Source organism: Hydractinia symbiolongicarpus, chromosome 2 (assembly GCF_029227915.1).
Source record: "Hydractinia symbiolongicarpus strain clone_291-10 chromosome 2, HSymV2.1, whole genome shotgun sequence".
NCBI classification, from domain to species: domain Eukaryota; kingdom Metazoa; phylum Cnidaria; class Hydrozoa; order Anthoathecata; family Hydractiniidae; genus Hydractinia; species Hydractinia symbiolongicarpus.
Genome location: NC_079876.1, coordinates 36,202,942 through 36,216,923, shown reverse-complemented (window position 1 = coordinate 36,216,923; position 13,982 = coordinate 36,202,942). Strand labels below are relative to the sequence as shown.

Genomic DNA, 13,982 nt, shown 5'->3' with positions numbered 1-13,982 from the left:
GAAAGCACAACATTACTGCTAAAGGCACTGCCCGGATTTGAACCGGGGATCTCCTGTTTACTAGACAGGCGCTTTAACCGCTAAGCCACAGCGCCTGCCTGTTGGAAGATTTTGAAAATCTCAATATCACACGTCTGAAATGCCGTTAAGGCTACTAACACACCGGGACGTGATACACTGTCACTCGGAAATTTTGGAAATGAGTAGTAACGCATTGGTGGTTCAGTGGTAGAATTCTCGCCTGCCACGCGGGAGACCGCGGTTCGATTCCCCGCCAATGCATCGTGTTTTACCTACACCTGAAAATACCCTCCGTAAAAAAGAAAGGAAGGAAAATAAATAAAAAAACATAGCTGAAGAAAAGTGCTACGGCTGCTTGCATTCACCACCTCAAACCGCTCTGCTGGGCAGTGATAAAATGCCGAGACCCGGGATTGAACCAGGGACCTTCAGATCTTCAGTCTGACGCTCTCCCAACTGAGCTATCTCGGCCATGATCAATTCTATCACATGGCAAAGGTCTGGACGTTGTGATAGACACTTGACCAGATCAAAAAGAATGTTTGTAGATTCGCTGCGAGTAGGGTTCGAACCTACGCGGGAAGATCCCATTAGATTTCAAGTCTAACGCCTTAACCACTCGGCCATCGCAGCAGAAATTGCTGGGTAACCAGAATAATTCACCAGCTCACCACTCAGGTGCCGAAGAGGACAAAAAGCCAACTAGTAGGTGACACCCGGGTTTGAACCAGGGACCTCTCGATCTGCAGTCGAATGCTCTACCACTGAGCTATATCCCCAGCCAAGGACGGAATCCACGCACAGGGTATATAACATCAACGCGTGAGAGAGCAACTTAACTTAAAAAATGTACACTTCCCGCACCGGGAATCGAACCCGGGCCGCCTGGGTGAAAACCAGAAATCCTAACCACTAGACCATGCGGGACACATTCGCACCACTAAGTAATTTAGATGTCATGCTTTTTCTGACAATTTGAACTAGCTCTGTCTTTCTGTTCGTGTCAAAAACACCTTTTTGCGTCCGCTGCGAGTAGGATTCGAACCTACGCGGGAAGATCCCATTTGATTTCTAGCCAAACGCCTTAACCACTCGGCCATCGCAGCCTGACAAACCGCTGGCCATTGCCACAAGGCCGACCAGAAAGCACAACATTACTGCTAAAGGCACTGCCCGGATTTGAACCGGGAATCTCCTGTTTACTAGACAGGCGCTTTAACCGCTAAGCCACAGCGCCTGCCTGTTGGGAGATTTTGAAAATCTCAATATCACACGTCTGAAATGCCGTTAAGGCTACTAACACACCGGGACGTGATACACTGTCACTCGGAAATTTTGGAAATGAGTAGTAACGCATTGGTGGTTCAGTGGTAGAATTCTCGCCTGCCACGCGGGAGACCGGGGTTCGATTCCCCGCCAATGCATCGTGTTTTACCTACACCTGAAAATACCCTCCGTAAAAAAGAAAGGAAGGAAAATAAATAAAAAAACATAGCTGAAGAAAAGTGCTACGGCTGCTTGCATTCACCACCTCAAACCGCCCTGCTGGGCAGTGATAAAATGCCGAGACCCGGGATTGAACCAGGGACCTTCAGATCTTCAGTCTGACGCTCTCCCAACTGAGCTATCTCGGCCATGATCAATTCTATCACATGGCAAAGGTCTGTACGTTGTGATAGACACTTGACCAGATCAAAAAGAATGTTTGTAGATTCGCTGCGAGTAGGGTTCGAACCTACGCGGGAAGATCCCATTAGATTTCAAGTCTAACGCCTTAACCACTCGGCCATCGCAGCAGAAATTGCTGGGTAACCAGAATAATTCACCAGCTCACCACTCAGGTGCCGAAGAGGACAAAAAGCCAACTAGTAGGGGACACCCGGGTTTGAACCAGGGACCTCTCGATCTGCAGTCGAATGCTCTACCACTGAGCTATATCCCCAGCCAAGGACGGAATCCACGCACAGGGTATATAACATCAACGCGTGAGAGAGCAACTTAACTTAAAAAATGTACACTTCCCGCACCGGGAATCGAACCCGGGCCGCCTGGGTGAAAACCAGAAATCCTAACCACTAGACCATGCGGGACACATTCGCACCACTAAGTAATTTAGATGTCATGCTTTTTCTGACAATTTGAACTAGCTCTGTCTTTCTGTTCGTGTCAAAAACACCTTTTTGCGTCCGCTGCGAGTAGGATTCGAACCTACGCGGGAAGATCCCATTTGATTTCTAGTCAAACGCCTTAACCACTCGGCCATCGCAGCCTGACAAACCGCTGGCCATTGCCACAAGGCCGACCAGAAAGCACAACATTACTGCTAAAGGCACTGCCTGGATTTGAACCGGGGATCTCCTGTTTACTAGACAGGCGCTTTAACCGCTAAGCCACAGCGCCTGCCTGTTGGGAGATTTTGAAAATCTCAATATCACACGTCTGAAATGCCGTTAAGGCTACTAACACACCGGGACGTGATACACTGTCACTCGGAAATTTTGGAAATGAGTAGTAACGCATTGGTGGTTCAGTGGTAGAATTCTCGCCTGCCACGCGGGAGACCGGGGTTCGATTCCCCGCCAATGCATCGTGTTTTACCTACACCTGAAAATACCCTCCGTAAAAAAGAAAGGAAGGAAAATAAATAAAAAAACATAGCTGAAGAAAAGTGCTACGGCTGCTTGCATTCACCACCTCAAACCGCCCTGCTGGGCAGTGATAAAATGCCGAGACCCGGGATTGAACCAGGGACCTTCAGATCTTCAGTCTGACGCTCTCCCAACTGAGCTATCTCGGCCATGATCAATTCTATCACATGGCAAAGGTCTGTACGTTGTGATAGACACTTGACCAGATCAAAAAGAATGTTTGTTGATTCGCTGCGAGTAGGGTTCGAACCTACGCGGGAAGATCCCATTAGATTTCAAGCCTAACGCCTTAACCACTCGGCCATCGCAGCAGAAATTGCTGGGTAACCAGAATAATTCACCAGCTCACCACTCAGGTGCCGAAGAGGACAAAAAGCCAACTAGTAGGGGACACCCGGGTTTGAACCAGGGACCTCTCGATCTGCAGTCGAATGCTCTACCACTGAGCTATATCCCCAGCCAAGGACGGAATCCACGCACAGGGTATATAACATCAACGCGTGAGAGAGCAACTTAACTTAAAAAATCTACACTTCCCGCACCGGGAATCGAACCCGGGCCGCCTGGGTGAAAACCAGAAATCCTAACCACTAGACCATGCGGGACAGATTCGCACGACTATGTAATTTAGATGTCATGCTTTTTCTGACAATTTGAACTAGCTCTGTCTTTCTGTTCGTGTCAAAAACACCTTTTTGCGTCCGCTGCGAGTAGGATTCGAACCTACGCGGGAAGATCCCATTTGATTTCTAGTCAAACGCCTTAACCACTCGGCCATCGCAGCCTGACAAACCGCTGGCCATTGCCACAAGGCCGACCAGAAAGCACAACATTACTGCTAAAGGCACTGCCCGGATTTGAACCGGGGATCTCCTGTTTACTAGACAGGCGCTTTAACCGCTAAGCCACAGCGCCTGCCTGTTGGGAGATTTTGAAAATCTCAATATCACACGTCTGAAATGCCGTTAAGGGTACTAACACACCGGGACGTGATACACTGTCACTCGGAAATTTTGGAAATGAGTAGTAACGCATTGGTGGTTCAGTGGTAGAATTCTCGCCTGCCACGCGGGAGACCGGGGTTCGATTCCCCGCCAATGCATCGTGTTTTACCTACACCTGAAAATACCCTCCGTAAAAAAGAAAGGAAGGAAAATAAATAAAAAAACATAGCTGAAGAAAAGTGCTACGGCTGCTTGCATTCACCACCTCAAACCGCCCTGCTGGGCAGTGATAAAATGCCGAGACCCGGGATTGAACCAGGGACCTTCAGATCTTCAGTCTGACGCTCTCCCAACTGAGCTATCTCGGCCATGATCAATTCTATCACATGGCAAAGGTCTGTACGTTGTGATAGACACTTGACCAGATCAAAAAGAATGTTTGTAGATTCGCTGCGAGTAGGGTTCGAACCTACGCGGGAAGATCCCATTAGATTTCAAGTCTAACGCCTTAACCACTCGGCCATCGCAGCAGAAATTGCTGGGTAACCAGAATAATTCACCAGCTCACCACTCAGGTGCCGAAGAGGACAAAAAGCCAACTAGTAGGGGACACCCGGGTTTGAACCAGGGACCTCTCGATCTGCAGTCGAATGCTCTACCACTGAGCTATATCCCCAGCCAAGGACGGAATCCACGCACAGGGTATATAACATCAACGCGTGAGAGAGCAACTTAACTTAAAAAATGTACACTTCCCGCACCGGGAATCGAACCCGGGCCGCCTGGGTGAAAACCAGAAATCCTAACCACTAGACCATGCGGGACACATTCGCACCACTAAGTAATTTAGATGTCATGCTTTTTCTGACAATTTGAACTAGCTCTGTCTTTCTGTTCGTGTCAAAAACACCTTTTTGCGTCCGCTGCGAGTAGGATTCGAACCTACGCGGGAAGATCCCATTTGATTTCTAGTCAAACGCCTTAACCACTCGGCCATCGCAGCCTGACAAACCGCTGGCCATTGCCACAAGGCCGACCAGAAAGCACAACATTACTGCTAAAGGAACTGCCCGGATTTGAACCGGGGATCTCCTGTTTACTAGACAGGCGCTTTAACCGCTAAGCCACAGCGCCTGCCTGTTGGGAGATTTTGAAAATCTCAATATCACACGTCTGAAATGCCGTTAAGGCTACTAACACACCGGGACGTGATACACTGTCACTCGGAAATTTTGGAAATGAGTAGTAACGCATTGGTGGTTCAGTGGTAGAATTCTCGCCTGCCACGCGGGAGACCGGGGTTCGATTCCCCGCCAATGCATCGTGTTTTACCTACACCTGAAAATACCCTCCGTAAAAAAAAAGGAAGGAAAATAAATAAAAAAACATAGCTGAAGAAAAGTGCTACGGCTGCTTGCATTCACCACCTCAAACCGCCCTGCTGGGCAGTGATAAAATGCCGAGACCCGGGATTGAACCAGGGACCTTCAGATCTTCAGTCTGACGCTCTCCCAACTGAGCTATCTCGGCCATGATCAATTCTATCACATGGCAAAGGTCTGTACGTTGTGATAGACACTTGACCAGATCAAAAAGAATGTTTGTAGATTCGCTGCGAGTAGGGTTCGAACCTACGCGGGAAGATCCCATTAGATTTCAAGTCTAACGCCTTAACCACTCGGCCATCGCAGCAGAAATTGCTGGGTAACCAGAATAATTCACCAGCTCACCACTCAGGTGCCGAAGAGGACAAAAAGCCAACTAGTAGGGGACACCCGGGTTTGAACCAGGGACCTCTCGATCTGCAGTCGAATGCTCTACCACTGAGCTATATCCCCAGCCAAGGACGGAATCCACGCACAGGGTATATAACATCAACGCGTGAGAGAGCAACTTAACTTAAAAAATGTACACTTCCCGCACCGGGAATCGAACCCGGGCCGCCTGGGTGAAAACCAGAAATCCTAACCACTAGACCATGCGGGACACATTCGCACCACTAAGTAATTTAGATGTCATGCTTTTTCTAACAATTTGAACTAGCTCTGTCTTTCTGTTCGTGTCAAAAACACCTTTTTGCGTCCGCTGCGAGTAGGATTCGAACCTACGCGGGAAGATCCCATTTGATTTCTAGTCAAACGCCTTAACCACTCGGCCATCGCAGCCTGACAAACCGCTGGCCATTGCCACAAGGCCGACCAGAAAGCACAACATTACTGCTAAAGGCACTGCCCGGATTTGAACCGGGGATCTCCTGTTTACTAGACAGGCGCTTTAACCGCTAAGCCACAGCGCCTGCCTGTTGGGAGATTTTGAAAATCTCAATATCACACGTCTGAAACGCCGTTAAGGCTACTAACACACCGGGACGTGATACACTGTCACTCGGAAATTTTGGAAATGAGTAGTAACGCATTGGTGGTTCAGTGGTAGAATTCTCGCCTGCCACGCGGGAGACCGGGGTTCGATTCCCCGCCAATGCATCGTGTTTTACCTACACCTGAAAATACCCTCCGTAAAAAAGAAAGGAAGGAAAATAAATAAAAAAACATAGCTGAAGAAAAGTGCTACGGCTGCTTGCATTCACCACCTCAAACCGCCCTGCTGGGCAGTGATAAAATGCCGAGACCCGGGATTGAACCAGGGACCTTCAGATCTTCAGACTGACGCTCTCCCAACTGAGCTATCTCGGCCATGATCAATTCTATCACATGGCAAAGGTCTGTACGTTGTGATAGACACTTGACCAGATCAAAAAAATGTTTGTAGATTCGCTGCGAGTAGGGTTCGAACCTACGCGGGAAGATCCCATTAGATTTCAAGTCTAACGCCTTAACCACTCGGCCATCGCAGCAGAAATTGCTGGGTAACCAGAATAATTCACCAGCTCACCACTCAGGTGCCGAAGAGGACAAAAAGCCAACTAGTAGGGGACACCCGGGTTTGAACCAGGGACCTCTCGATCTGCAGTCGAATGCTCTACCACTGAGCTATATCCCCAGCCAAGGACGGAATCCACGCACAGGGTATATAACATCAACGCGTGAGAGAGCAACTTAACTTAAAAAATGTACACTTCCCGCACCGGGAATCGAACCCGGGCCGCCTGGGTGAAAACCAGAAATCCTAACCACTAGACCATGCGGGACACATTCGCACCACTAAGTAATTTAGATGTCATGCTTTTTCTGACAATTTGAACTAGCTCTGTCTTTCTGTTCGTGTCAAAAACACCTTTTTGCGTCCGCTGCGAGTAGGATTCGAACCTACGCGGGAAGATCCCATTTGATTTCTAGTCAAACGCCTTAACCACTCGGCCATCGCAGCCTGACAAACCGCTGGCCATTGCCACAAGGCCGACCAGAAAGCACAACATTACTGCTAAAGGAACTGCCCGGATTTGAACCGGGGATCTCCTGTTTACTAGACAGGCGCTTTAACCGCTAAGCCACAGCGCCTGCCTGTTGGGAGATTTTGAAAATCTCAATATCACACGTCTGAAATGCCGTTAAGGCTACTAACACACCGGGATGTGATACACTGTCACTCGGAAATTTTGGAAATGAATAGTAACGCATTGGTGGTTCAGTGGTAGAATTCTCGCCTGCCACGCGGGAGACCGGGGTTCGATTCCCCGCCAATGCATCGTGTTTTACCTACACCTGAAAATACCCTCCGTAAAAAAGAAAGGAAGGAAAATAAATAAAAAAACATAGCTGAAGAAAAGTGCTACGGCTGCTTGCATTCACCACCTCAAACCGCCCTGCTGGGCAGTGATAAAATGCAGAGACGCGGGATTGAACCAGGGACCTTCAGATCTTCAGTCTGACGCTCTCCCAACTGAGCTATCTCGGCCATGATCAATTCTATCACATGGCAAAGGTCTGTATGTTGTGATAGACACTTGACCAGATCAAAAAGAATGTTTGTAGATTCGCTGCGAGTAGGGTTCGAACCTACGCGGGAAGATCCCATTAGATTTCAAGTCTAACGCCTTAACCACTCGGCCATCGCAGCAGAAATTGCTGGGTAACCAGAATAATTCACCAGCTCACCACTCAGGTGCCGAAGAGGAAAAAAAGCCAACTAGTAGGGGACACCCGGGTTTGAACCAGGGAGCTCTCGATCTGCAGTCGAATGCTCTACCACTGAGCTATATCCCCAGCCAAGGACGGAATCCACGCACAGGGTATATAACATCAACGCGTGAGAGAGCAACTTAACTTAAAAAATGTACACTTCCCGCACCGGGAATCGAACCCGGGCCGCCTGGGTGAAAACCAGAAATCCTAACCACTAGACCATGCGGGACACATTCGCACCACTAAGTAATTTAGATGTCATGCTTTTTCTGACAATTTGAACTAGCTCTGTCTTTCTGTTCGTGTCAAAAACACCTTTTGCGTCCGCTGCGAGTAGGATTCGAACCTACGCGGGAAGATCCCATTTGATTTCTAGTCAAACGCCTTAACCACTCGGCCATCGCAGCCTGACAAACCGCTGGCCATTGCCACAAGGCCGACCAGAAAGCACAACATTACTGCTAAAGGCACTGCCCGGATTTGAACCGGGGATCTCCTGTTTACTAGACAGGCGCTTTAACCGCTAAGCCACAGCGCCTGCCTGTTGGGAGATTTTGAAAATCTCAATATCACACGTCTGAAATGCCGTTAAGGCTACTAACACACCGGGACGTGATACACTGTCACTAGGAAATTTCGGAAATGAGTAGTAACGCATTGTTGGTTCAGTGGTAGAATTCTCGCCTGCCACGCGGGAGACCGGGGTTCGATTCCCCGCCAATGCATCGTGTTTTACCTACACCTGAAAATACCCTCCGTAAAAAAGAAAGGAAGGAAAATAAATAAAAAAACATAGCTGAAGAAAAGTGCTACGGCTGCTTGCATTCACCACCTCAAACCGCCCTGCTGGGCAGTGATAAAATGCCGAGACCCGGGATTGAACCAGGGACCTTCAGATCTTCAGTCTGACGCTCTCCCAACTGAGCTATCTCGGCCATGATCAATTCTATCACATGGCAAAGGTCTGTACGTTGTGATAGACACTTGACCAGATCAAAAAGAATGTTTGTAGATTCGCTGCGAGTAGGGTTCGAACCTACGCAGGAAGATCCCATTAGATTTCAAGTCTAACGCCTTAACCACTCGGCCATCGCAGCAGAAATTGCTGGGTAACCAGAATAATTCACCAGCTCACCACTCAGGTGCCGAAGAGGACAAAAAGCCAACTAGTAGGGGACACCCGGGTTTGAACCAGGGACCTCTCGATCTGCAGTCGAATGCTCTACCACTGAGCTATATCGCCAGCCAAGGACGGAATCCACGCACAGGGTATATAACATCAACGCGTGAGAGAGCAACTTAACTTAAAAAATGTACACTTCCCGCACCGGGAATCGAACCCGGGCCGCCTGGGTGAAAACCAGAAATCCTAACCACTAGACCATGCGGGACACATTCGCACCACTAAGTAATTTAGATGTCATGCTTTTTCTGACAATTTGAACTAGCTCTGTCTTTCTGTTCGTGTCAAAAACACCTTTTTGCGTCCGCTGCGAGTAGGATTCGAACCTACGCGGGAAGATCCCATTTGATTTCTAGTCAAACGCCTTAACCACTCGGCCATCGCAGCCTGACAAACCGCTGGCCATTGCCACAAGGCCGACCAGAAAGCACAACATTACTGCTAAAGGCACTGCCCGGATTTGAACCGGGGATCTCCTGTTTACTAGACAGGCGCTTTAACCGCTAAGCCACAGCGCCTGCCTGTTGGGAGATTTTGAAAATCTCAATATCACACGTCTGAAATGCCGTTAAGGCTACTAACACACCGGGACGTGATACACTGTCACTCGGAAATTTTGGAAATGAGTAGTAACGCATTGATGGTTCAGTGGTAGAATTCTCGCCTGCCACGCGGGAGACCGGGGTTCGATTCCCCGCCAATGCATCGTGTTTTACCTACACCTGAAAATACCCTCCGTAAAAAAGAAAGGAAGGAAAATAAATAAAAAAACATAGCTGAAGAAAAGTGCTACGGCTGCTTGCATTCACCACCTCAAACCGCCCTGCTGGGCAGTGATAAAATGCCGAGACCCGGGATTGAACCAGGGACCTTCAGATCTTCAGTCTGACCCTCTCCCAACTGAGCTATCTCGGCCATGATCAATTCTATCACATGGCAAAGGTCTGTACGTTGTGATAGACACTTGACCAGATCAAAAAGAATGTTTGTAGATTCGCTGCGAGTAGGGTTCGAACCTACGCGGGAAGATCCCATTAGATTTCAAGTCTAACGCCTTAACCACTCGGCCATCGCAGCAGAAATTGCTGGGTAACCAGAATAATTCACCAGCTCACCACTCAGGTGCCGAAGAGGACAAAAAGCCAACTAGTAGGGGACACCCGGGTTTGAACCAGGGACCTCTCGATCTGCAGTCGAATGCTCTACCACTGAGCTATATCCCCAGCCAAGGACGGAATCCACGCACAGGGTATATAACATCAACGCGTGAGAGAGCAACTTAACTTAAAAAATGTACACTTCCCGCACCGGAAATCGAACCCGGGCCGCCTGGGTGAAAACCAGAAATCCTAACCACTAGACCATGCGGGACACATTCGCACCACTAAGTAATTTAGATAACATGCTTTTTCTGACAATTTGAACTAGCTCTGTCTTTCTGTTCGTGTCAAAAACACCTTTTTGCGTCCGCTGCGAGTAGGATTCGAACCTACGCGGGAAGATCCCATTTGATTTCTAGTCAAACGCCTTAACCACTCGGCCATCGCAGCCTGACAAACCGCTGGCCATTGCCACAAGGCCGACCAGAAAGCACAACATTACTGCTAAAGGCACTGCCCGGATTTGAACCGGGGATCTCCTGTTTACTAGACAGGCGCTTTAACCGCTAAGCCACAGCGCCTGCCTGTTGGGAGATTTTGAAAATCTCAATATCACACGTCTGAAATGCCGTTAAGGCTACTAACACACCGGGACGTGATACACTGTCACTCGGAAATTTTGGAAATGAGTAGTAACGCATTGGTGGTTCAGTGGTAGAATTCTCGCCTGCCACGCGGGAGACCGGGGTTCGATTCCCCGCCATTGCATCGTGTTTTACCTACACCTGAAAATACCCTCCGTAAAAAAGAAAGGAAGGAAAATAAATAAAAAAACATAGCTGAAGAAAAGTGCTACGGCTGCTTGCATTCACCACCTCAAACCGCCCTGCTGGGCAGTGATAAAATGCCGAGACCCGGGATTGAACCAGGGACCTTCAGATCTTCAGTCTGACGCTCTCCCAACTGAGCTATCTCGGCCATGATCAATTCTATCACATGGCAAAGGTCTGTACGTTGTGATAGACACTTGACCAGATCAAAAAGAATGTTTGTAGATTCGCTGCGAGTAGGGTTCGAACCTACGCGGGAAGATCCCATTAGATTTCAAGTCTAACGCCTTAACCACTCGGCCATCGCAGCAGAAATTGCTGGGTAACCAGAATAATTCACCAGCTCACCACTCAGGTGCCGAAGAGGACAAAAAGTCAACTAGTAGGGGACACCCGGGTTTGAACCAGGGACCTCTCGATCTGCAGTCGAATGCTCTACCACTGAGCTATATCCCCAGCCAAGGACGGAATCCACGCACAGGGTATATAACATCAACGCGTGAGAGAGCAACTTAACTTAAAAAATGTACACTTCCCGCACCGGGAATCGAACCCGGGCCGCCTGGGTGAAAACCAGAAATCCTAACCACTAGACCATGGGGACACATTCGCACCACTAAGTAATTTAGATGTCATGCTTTTTCTGACAATTTGAACTAGCTCTGTCTTTCTGTTCGTGTCAAAAACACCTTTTTGCGTCCGCTGCGAGTAGGATTCGAACCTACGCGGGAAGATCCCATTTGATTTCTAGTCAAACGCCTTAACCACTCGGCCATCGCAGCCTGACAAACCGCTGGCCATTGCCACAAGGCCGACCAGAAAGCACAACATTACTGCTAAAGGTACTGCCCGGATTTGAACCGGGGATCTCCTGTTTACTAGACAGGAGCTTTAACCGCTAAGCCACAGCGCCTGCCTGTTGGGAGATTTTGAAAATCTCAATATCACACGTCTGAAATGCCGTTAAGGCTACTAACACACCGGGACGTGATACACTGTCACTCGGAAATTTTGGAAATGAGTAGTAACGCATTGGTGGTTCAGTGGTAGAATTCTCGCCTGCCACGCGGGAGACCGGGGTTCGATTCCCCGCCAATGCATCGTGTTTTACCTACACCTGAAAATACCCTCCGTAAAAAAGAAAGGAAGGAAAATAAATAAAAAAATATAGCTGAAGAAAAGTGCTACGGCTGCTTGCATTCACCACCTCAAACCGCCCTGCTGGGCAGTGATAAAATGCCGAGACCCGGGATTGAACCAGGGACCTTCAGATCTTCAGTCTGACGCTCTCCCAACTGAGCTATCTCGGCCATGATCAATTCTATCACATCGCAAAGGTCTGTACGTTGTGATAGACACTTGACCAGATCAAAAAGAATGTTTGTAGATTCGCTGCGAGTAGGGTTCGAACCTACGCGGGAAGATCCCATTAGATTTCAAGTCTAACGCCTTAACCACTCGGCCATCGCAGCAGAAATTGCTGGGTAACCAGAATAATTCACCAGCTCACCACTCAGGTGCCGAAGAGGACAAAAAGCCAACTAGTAGGGGACACCCGGGTTTGAACCAGGGACCTCTCGATCTGCAGTCGAATGCTCTACCACTGAGCTATATCCCCAGCCAAGGACGGAATCCACGCACAGGGTATATAACATCAACGCGTGAGAGAGCAACTTAACTTAAAAAATGTACACTTCCCGCACCGGGAATCGAACCCGGGCCGCCTGGGTGAAAACCAGAAATCCTAACCACTAGACCATGCGGGACACATTCGCACCACTAAGTAATTTAGATGTCATGCTTTTTCTGACAATTTGAACTAGCTCTGTCTTTCTGTTCGTGTCAAAAACACCTTTTTGCGTCCGCTGCGAGTAGGATTCGAACCTACGCGGGAAGATCCCATTTGATTTCTAGTCAAACGCCTTAACCACTCGGCCATCGCAGCCTGACAAACCGCTGGCCATTGCCACAAGGCCGACCAGAAAGCACAACATTACTGCTAAAGGCACTGCCCGGATTTGAACCGGGGATCTCCTGTTTACTAGACAGGCGCTTTAACCGCTAAGCCACAGCGCCTGCCTGTTGGGAGATTTTGAAAATCTCAATATCACACGTCTGAAATGCCGTTAAGGCTACTAACACACCGGGACGTGATACACTGTCACTCGGAAATTTTGGAAATGAGTAGTAACGCATTGGTGGTTCAGTGGTAGAATTCTCGCCTGCCACGCGGGAGACCGGGGTTCGATTCCCCGCCAATGCATCGTGTTTTACCTACACCTGAAAATACCCTCCGTAAAAAAGAAAGGAAGGAAAATAAATAAAAAAACATAGCTGAAGAAAAGTGCTACGGCTGCTTGCATTCACCACCTCAAACCGCCCTGCTGGGCAGTGATAAAATGCCGAGACCCGGGATTGAACCAGGGACCTTCAGATCTTCAGTCTGACGCTCTCCCAACTGAGCTATCTCGGCCATGATCAATTCTATCACATGGCAAAGGTCTGTACGTTGTGATAGACACTTGACCAGATCAAAAAGAATGTTTGTAGATTCGCTGCGAGTAGGGTTCGAACCTACGCGGGAAGATCCCATTAGATTTCAAGTCTAACGCCTTAACCACTCGGCCATCGCAGCAGAAATTGCTGGGTAACCAGAATAATTCACCAGCTCACCACTCAGGTGCCGAAGAGGACAAAAAGCCAACTAGTAGGGGACACCCGGGTTTGAACCAGGGACCTCTCGATCTGCAGTCGAATGCTCTACCACTGAGCTATATCCCCAGCCAAGGACGGAATCCACGCACAGGGTATATAACATCAACGCGTGAGAGAGCAACTTAACTTAAAAAATGTACACTTCCCGCACCGGGAATCGAACCCGGGCCGCCTGGGTGAAAACCAGAAATCCTAACCACTAGACCATGCGGGACACATTCGCACCACTAAGTAATTTAGATGTCATGCTTTTTCTGACAATTTGAACTGCTCTGTCTTTCTGTTCGTGTCAAAAACACCTTTTTGCGTCCGCAAGGATTCGAACCTACGCGGGAAGATCCCATTTGATTTCTAGTCAAACGCCTTAACCACTCGGCCATCGCAGCCTGACAAACCGCTGGCCATTGCCACAAGGCCGACCAGAAAGCACAACATTACTGCTAAACGCACTGCCCGGAT

At 48.7% G+C, this 13,982-nt stretch overlaps 63 non-coding genes across 63 annotated transcripts; 8 read left to right on the top strand and 55 right to left on the bottom strand.

The window, feature by feature from the left end:
* Positions 1–22: 22 nt before the first annotated feature.
* On the bottom strand, positions 23–95 carry Trnat-agu (transfer RNA threonine (anticodon AGU)). Its single transcript has one exon. It is a non-coding gene; the product is annotated as a tRNA-Thr (tRNA).
* A 324-nt stretch (positions 96–419) lies between these two features.
* Trnaf-gaa (transfer RNA phenylalanine (anticodon GAA)) lies at positions 420–492 on the bottom strand. The gene has a single exon. It is a non-coding gene; the product is annotated as a tRNA-Phe (tRNA).
* Positions 493–572: 80 nt separating this feature from the next.
* Trnas-uga (transfer RNA serine (anticodon UGA)) lies at positions 573–654 on the bottom strand. Its single transcript has one exon. It is a non-coding gene; the product is annotated as a tRNA-Ser (tRNA).
* Positions 655–876: 222 nt separating this feature from the next.
* On the bottom strand, positions 877–948 carry Trnae-uuc (transfer RNA glutamic acid (anticodon UUC)). Its single transcript has one exon. It is a non-coding gene; the product is annotated as a tRNA-Glu (tRNA).
* Positions 949–1,374: 426 nt separating this feature from the next.
* Positions 1,375–1,445, top strand: Trnag-gcc (transfer RNA glycine (anticodon GCC)). Its single transcript has one exon. It is a non-coding gene; the product is annotated as a tRNA-Gly (tRNA).
* Positions 1,446–1,582: 137 nt separating this feature from the next.
* Positions 1,583–1,655, bottom strand: Trnaf-gaa (transfer RNA phenylalanine (anticodon GAA)). Its single transcript has one exon. It is a non-coding gene; the product is annotated as a tRNA-Phe (tRNA).
* Positions 1,656–1,735: 80 nt separating this feature from the next.
* Positions 1,736–1,817, bottom strand: Trnas-uga (transfer RNA serine (anticodon UGA)). The gene has a single exon. It is a non-coding gene; the product is annotated as a tRNA-Ser (tRNA).
* A 74-nt stretch (positions 1,818–1,891) lies between these two features.
* Positions 1,892–1,963, bottom strand: Trnac-gca (transfer RNA cysteine (anticodon GCA)). The gene has a single exon. It is a non-coding gene; the product is annotated as a tRNA-Cys (tRNA).
* Positions 1,964–2,039: 76 nt separating this feature from the next.
* On the bottom strand, positions 2,040–2,111 carry Trnae-uuc (transfer RNA glutamic acid (anticodon UUC)). The gene has a single exon. It is a non-coding gene; the product is annotated as a tRNA-Glu (tRNA).
* A 97-nt stretch (positions 2,112–2,208) lies between these two features.
* Trnas-aga (transfer RNA serine (anticodon AGA)) lies at positions 2,209–2,290 on the bottom strand. The gene has a single exon. It is a non-coding gene; the product is annotated as a tRNA-Ser (tRNA).
* Positions 2,291–2,537: 247 nt separating this feature from the next.
* Trnag-gcc (transfer RNA glycine (anticodon GCC)) lies at positions 2,538–2,608 on the top strand. Its single transcript has one exon. It is a non-coding gene; the product is annotated as a tRNA-Gly (tRNA).
* A 137-nt stretch (positions 2,609–2,745) lies between these two features.
* Positions 2,746–2,818, bottom strand: Trnaf-gaa (transfer RNA phenylalanine (anticodon GAA)). The gene has a single exon. It is a non-coding gene; the product is annotated as a tRNA-Phe (tRNA).
* A 236-nt stretch (positions 2,819–3,054) lies between these two features.
* Trnac-gca (transfer RNA cysteine (anticodon GCA)) lies at positions 3,055–3,126 on the bottom strand. The gene has a single exon. It is a non-coding gene; the product is annotated as a tRNA-Cys (tRNA).
* A 76-nt stretch (positions 3,127–3,202) lies between these two features.
* Trnae-uuc (transfer RNA glutamic acid (anticodon UUC)) lies at positions 3,203–3,274 on the bottom strand. Its single transcript has one exon. It is a non-coding gene; the product is annotated as a tRNA-Glu (tRNA).
* A 97-nt stretch (positions 3,275–3,371) lies between these two features.
* Trnas-aga (transfer RNA serine (anticodon AGA)) lies at positions 3,372–3,453 on the bottom strand. The gene has a single exon. It is a non-coding gene; the product is annotated as a tRNA-Ser (tRNA).
* A 58-nt stretch (positions 3,454–3,511) lies between these two features.
* Positions 3,512–3,584, bottom strand: Trnat-agu (transfer RNA threonine (anticodon AGU)). Its single transcript has one exon. It is a non-coding gene; the product is annotated as a tRNA-Thr (tRNA).
* A 116-nt stretch (positions 3,585–3,700) lies between these two features.
* Positions 3,701–3,771, top strand: Trnag-gcc (transfer RNA glycine (anticodon GCC)). Its single transcript has one exon. It is a non-coding gene; the product is annotated as a tRNA-Gly (tRNA).
* A 137-nt stretch (positions 3,772–3,908) lies between these two features.
* On the bottom strand, positions 3,909–3,981 carry Trnaf-gaa (transfer RNA phenylalanine (anticodon GAA)). The gene has a single exon. It is a non-coding gene; the product is annotated as a tRNA-Phe (tRNA).
* Positions 3,982–4,061: 80 nt separating this feature from the next.
* On the bottom strand, positions 4,062–4,143 carry Trnas-uga (transfer RNA serine (anticodon UGA)). Its single transcript has one exon. It is a non-coding gene; the product is annotated as a tRNA-Ser (tRNA).
* Positions 4,144–4,217: 74 nt separating this feature from the next.
* On the bottom strand, positions 4,218–4,289 carry Trnac-gca (transfer RNA cysteine (anticodon GCA)). Its single transcript has one exon. It is a non-coding gene; the product is annotated as a tRNA-Cys (tRNA).
* Positions 4,290–4,365: 76 nt separating this feature from the next.
* On the bottom strand, positions 4,366–4,437 carry Trnae-uuc (transfer RNA glutamic acid (anticodon UUC)). Its single transcript has one exon. It is a non-coding gene; the product is annotated as a tRNA-Glu (tRNA).
* A 97-nt stretch (positions 4,438–4,534) lies between these two features.
* Trnas-aga (transfer RNA serine (anticodon AGA)) lies at positions 4,535–4,616 on the bottom strand. The gene has a single exon. It is a non-coding gene; the product is annotated as a tRNA-Ser (tRNA).
* Positions 4,617–4,863: 247 nt separating this feature from the next.
* On the top strand, positions 4,864–4,934 carry Trnag-gcc (transfer RNA glycine (anticodon GCC)). Its single transcript has one exon. It is a non-coding gene; the product is annotated as a tRNA-Gly (tRNA).
* Positions 4,935–5,070: 136 nt separating this feature from the next.
* Positions 5,071–5,143, bottom strand: Trnaf-gaa (transfer RNA phenylalanine (anticodon GAA)). The gene has a single exon. It is a non-coding gene; the product is annotated as a tRNA-Phe (tRNA).
* An 80-nt stretch (positions 5,144–5,223) lies between these two features.
* Positions 5,224–5,305, bottom strand: Trnas-uga (transfer RNA serine (anticodon UGA)). The gene has a single exon. It is a non-coding gene; the product is annotated as a tRNA-Ser (tRNA).
* Positions 5,306–5,379: 74 nt separating this feature from the next.
* On the bottom strand, positions 5,380–5,451 carry Trnac-gca (transfer RNA cysteine (anticodon GCA)). The gene has a single exon. It is a non-coding gene; the product is annotated as a tRNA-Cys (tRNA).
* A 76-nt stretch (positions 5,452–5,527) lies between these two features.
* Trnae-uuc (transfer RNA glutamic acid (anticodon UUC)) lies at positions 5,528–5,599 on the bottom strand. Its single transcript has one exon. It is a non-coding gene; the product is annotated as a tRNA-Glu (tRNA).
* Positions 5,600–5,696: 97 nt separating this feature from the next.
* On the bottom strand, positions 5,697–5,778 carry Trnas-aga (transfer RNA serine (anticodon AGA)). The gene has a single exon. It is a non-coding gene; the product is annotated as a tRNA-Ser (tRNA).
* Positions 5,779–5,836: 58 nt separating this feature from the next.
* Trnat-agu (transfer RNA threonine (anticodon AGU)) lies at positions 5,837–5,909 on the bottom strand. Its single transcript has one exon. It is a non-coding gene; the product is annotated as a tRNA-Thr (tRNA).
* A 116-nt stretch (positions 5,910–6,025) lies between these two features.
* Positions 6,026–6,096, top strand: Trnag-gcc (transfer RNA glycine (anticodon GCC)). Its single transcript has one exon. It is a non-coding gene; the product is annotated as a tRNA-Gly (tRNA).
* A 289-nt stretch (positions 6,097–6,385) lies between these two features.
* Trnas-uga (transfer RNA serine (anticodon UGA)) lies at positions 6,386–6,467 on the bottom strand. Its single transcript has one exon. It is a non-coding gene; the product is annotated as a tRNA-Ser (tRNA).
* A 74-nt stretch (positions 6,468–6,541) lies between these two features.
* On the bottom strand, positions 6,542–6,613 carry Trnac-gca (transfer RNA cysteine (anticodon GCA)). The gene has a single exon. It is a non-coding gene; the product is annotated as a tRNA-Cys (tRNA).
* Positions 6,614–6,689: 76 nt separating this feature from the next.
* Trnae-uuc (transfer RNA glutamic acid (anticodon UUC)) lies at positions 6,690–6,761 on the bottom strand. The gene has a single exon. It is a non-coding gene; the product is annotated as a tRNA-Glu (tRNA).
* Positions 6,762–6,858: 97 nt separating this feature from the next.
* On the bottom strand, positions 6,859–6,940 carry Trnas-aga (transfer RNA serine (anticodon AGA)). The gene has a single exon. It is a non-coding gene; the product is annotated as a tRNA-Ser (tRNA).
* Positions 6,941–7,187: 247 nt separating this feature from the next.
* Trnag-gcc (transfer RNA glycine (anticodon GCC)) lies at positions 7,188–7,258 on the top strand. Its single transcript has one exon. It is a non-coding gene; the product is annotated as a tRNA-Gly (tRNA).
* Positions 7,259–7,548: 290 nt separating this feature from the next.
* On the bottom strand, positions 7,549–7,630 carry Trnas-uga (transfer RNA serine (anticodon UGA)). The gene has a single exon. It is a non-coding gene; the product is annotated as a tRNA-Ser (tRNA).
* Positions 7,631–7,852: 222 nt separating this feature from the next.
* On the bottom strand, positions 7,853–7,924 carry Trnae-uuc (transfer RNA glutamic acid (anticodon UUC)). Its single transcript has one exon. It is a non-coding gene; the product is annotated as a tRNA-Glu (tRNA).
* A 96-nt stretch (positions 7,925–8,020) lies between these two features.
* Trnas-aga (transfer RNA serine (anticodon AGA)) lies at positions 8,021–8,102 on the bottom strand. The gene has a single exon. It is a non-coding gene; the product is annotated as a tRNA-Ser (tRNA).
* Positions 8,103–8,160: 58 nt separating this feature from the next.
* Trnat-agu (transfer RNA threonine (anticodon AGU)) lies at positions 8,161–8,233 on the bottom strand. Its single transcript has one exon. It is a non-coding gene; the product is annotated as a tRNA-Thr (tRNA).
* A 324-nt stretch (positions 8,234–8,557) lies between these two features.
* On the bottom strand, positions 8,558–8,630 carry Trnaf-gaa (transfer RNA phenylalanine (anticodon GAA)). Its single transcript has one exon. It is a non-coding gene; the product is annotated as a tRNA-Phe (tRNA).
* Positions 8,631–9,014: 384 nt separating this feature from the next.
* Trnae-uuc (transfer RNA glutamic acid (anticodon UUC)) lies at positions 9,015–9,086 on the bottom strand. The gene has a single exon. It is a non-coding gene; the product is annotated as a tRNA-Glu (tRNA).
* Positions 9,087–9,183: 97 nt separating this feature from the next.
* Positions 9,184–9,265, bottom strand: Trnas-aga (transfer RNA serine (anticodon AGA)). The gene has a single exon. It is a non-coding gene; the product is annotated as a tRNA-Ser (tRNA).
* Positions 9,266–9,323: 58 nt separating this feature from the next.
* On the bottom strand, positions 9,324–9,396 carry Trnat-agu (transfer RNA threonine (anticodon AGU)). The gene has a single exon. It is a non-coding gene; the product is annotated as a tRNA-Thr (tRNA).
* Positions 9,397–9,873: 477 nt separating this feature from the next.
* On the bottom strand, positions 9,874–9,955 carry Trnas-uga (transfer RNA serine (anticodon UGA)). Its single transcript has one exon. It is a non-coding gene; the product is annotated as a tRNA-Ser (tRNA).
* A 74-nt stretch (positions 9,956–10,029) lies between these two features.
* On the bottom strand, positions 10,030–10,101 carry Trnac-gca (transfer RNA cysteine (anticodon GCA)). Its single transcript has one exon. It is a non-coding gene; the product is annotated as a tRNA-Cys (tRNA).
* Positions 10,102–10,346: 245 nt separating this feature from the next.
* Positions 10,347–10,428, bottom strand: Trnas-aga (transfer RNA serine (anticodon AGA)). Its single transcript has one exon. It is a non-coding gene; the product is annotated as a tRNA-Ser (tRNA).
* A 58-nt stretch (positions 10,429–10,486) lies between these two features.
* Positions 10,487–10,559, bottom strand: Trnat-agu (transfer RNA threonine (anticodon AGU)). The gene has a single exon. It is a non-coding gene; the product is annotated as a tRNA-Thr (tRNA).
* A 324-nt stretch (positions 10,560–10,883) lies between these two features.
* Positions 10,884–10,956, bottom strand: Trnaf-gaa (transfer RNA phenylalanine (anticodon GAA)). Its single transcript has one exon. It is a non-coding gene; the product is annotated as a tRNA-Phe (tRNA).
* An 80-nt stretch (positions 10,957–11,036) lies between these two features.
* Trnas-uga (transfer RNA serine (anticodon UGA)) lies at positions 11,037–11,118 on the bottom strand. Its single transcript has one exon. It is a non-coding gene; the product is annotated as a tRNA-Ser (tRNA).
* A 74-nt stretch (positions 11,119–11,192) lies between these two features.
* On the bottom strand, positions 11,193–11,264 carry Trnac-gca (transfer RNA cysteine (anticodon GCA)). Its single transcript has one exon. It is a non-coding gene; the product is annotated as a tRNA-Cys (tRNA).
* A 244-nt stretch (positions 11,265–11,508) lies between these two features.
* Trnas-aga (transfer RNA serine (anticodon AGA)) lies at positions 11,509–11,590 on the bottom strand. The gene has a single exon. It is a non-coding gene; the product is annotated as a tRNA-Ser (tRNA).
* A 247-nt stretch (positions 11,591–11,837) lies between these two features.
* Positions 11,838–11,908, top strand: Trnag-gcc (transfer RNA glycine (anticodon GCC)). The gene has a single exon. It is a non-coding gene; the product is annotated as a tRNA-Gly (tRNA).
* A 137-nt stretch (positions 11,909–12,045) lies between these two features.
* Trnaf-gaa (transfer RNA phenylalanine (anticodon GAA)) lies at positions 12,046–12,118 on the bottom strand. The gene has a single exon. It is a non-coding gene; the product is annotated as a tRNA-Phe (tRNA).
* Positions 12,119–12,198: 80 nt separating this feature from the next.
* Trnas-uga (transfer RNA serine (anticodon UGA)) lies at positions 12,199–12,280 on the bottom strand. Its single transcript has one exon. It is a non-coding gene; the product is annotated as a tRNA-Ser (tRNA).
* A 74-nt stretch (positions 12,281–12,354) lies between these two features.
* Trnac-gca (transfer RNA cysteine (anticodon GCA)) lies at positions 12,355–12,426 on the bottom strand. The gene has a single exon. It is a non-coding gene; the product is annotated as a tRNA-Cys (tRNA).
* A 76-nt stretch (positions 12,427–12,502) lies between these two features.
* Trnae-uuc (transfer RNA glutamic acid (anticodon UUC)) lies at positions 12,503–12,574 on the bottom strand. Its single transcript has one exon. It is a non-coding gene; the product is annotated as a tRNA-Glu (tRNA).
* A 97-nt stretch (positions 12,575–12,671) lies between these two features.
* Trnas-aga (transfer RNA serine (anticodon AGA)) lies at positions 12,672–12,753 on the bottom strand. Its single transcript has one exon. It is a non-coding gene; the product is annotated as a tRNA-Ser (tRNA).
* Positions 12,754–12,811: 58 nt separating this feature from the next.
* Positions 12,812–12,884, bottom strand: Trnat-agu (transfer RNA threonine (anticodon AGU)). Its single transcript has one exon. It is a non-coding gene; the product is annotated as a tRNA-Thr (tRNA).
* A 116-nt stretch (positions 12,885–13,000) lies between these two features.
* Positions 13,001–13,071, top strand: Trnag-gcc (transfer RNA glycine (anticodon GCC)). Its single transcript has one exon. It is a non-coding gene; the product is annotated as a tRNA-Gly (tRNA).
* Positions 13,072–13,208: 137 nt separating this feature from the next.
* Positions 13,209–13,281, bottom strand: Trnaf-gaa (transfer RNA phenylalanine (anticodon GAA)). Its single transcript has one exon. It is a non-coding gene; the product is annotated as a tRNA-Phe (tRNA).
* Positions 13,282–13,361: 80 nt separating this feature from the next.
* On the bottom strand, positions 13,362–13,443 carry Trnas-uga (transfer RNA serine (anticodon UGA)). The gene has a single exon. It is a non-coding gene; the product is annotated as a tRNA-Ser (tRNA).
* A 74-nt stretch (positions 13,444–13,517) lies between these two features.
* Positions 13,518–13,589, bottom strand: Trnac-gca (transfer RNA cysteine (anticodon GCA)). Its single transcript has one exon. It is a non-coding gene; the product is annotated as a tRNA-Cys (tRNA).
* Positions 13,590–13,665: 76 nt separating this feature from the next.
* On the bottom strand, positions 13,666–13,737 carry Trnae-uuc (transfer RNA glutamic acid (anticodon UUC)). The gene has a single exon. It is a non-coding gene; the product is annotated as a tRNA-Glu (tRNA).
* Between the last annotated feature and the right edge of the window lie 245 nt (positions 13,738–13,982).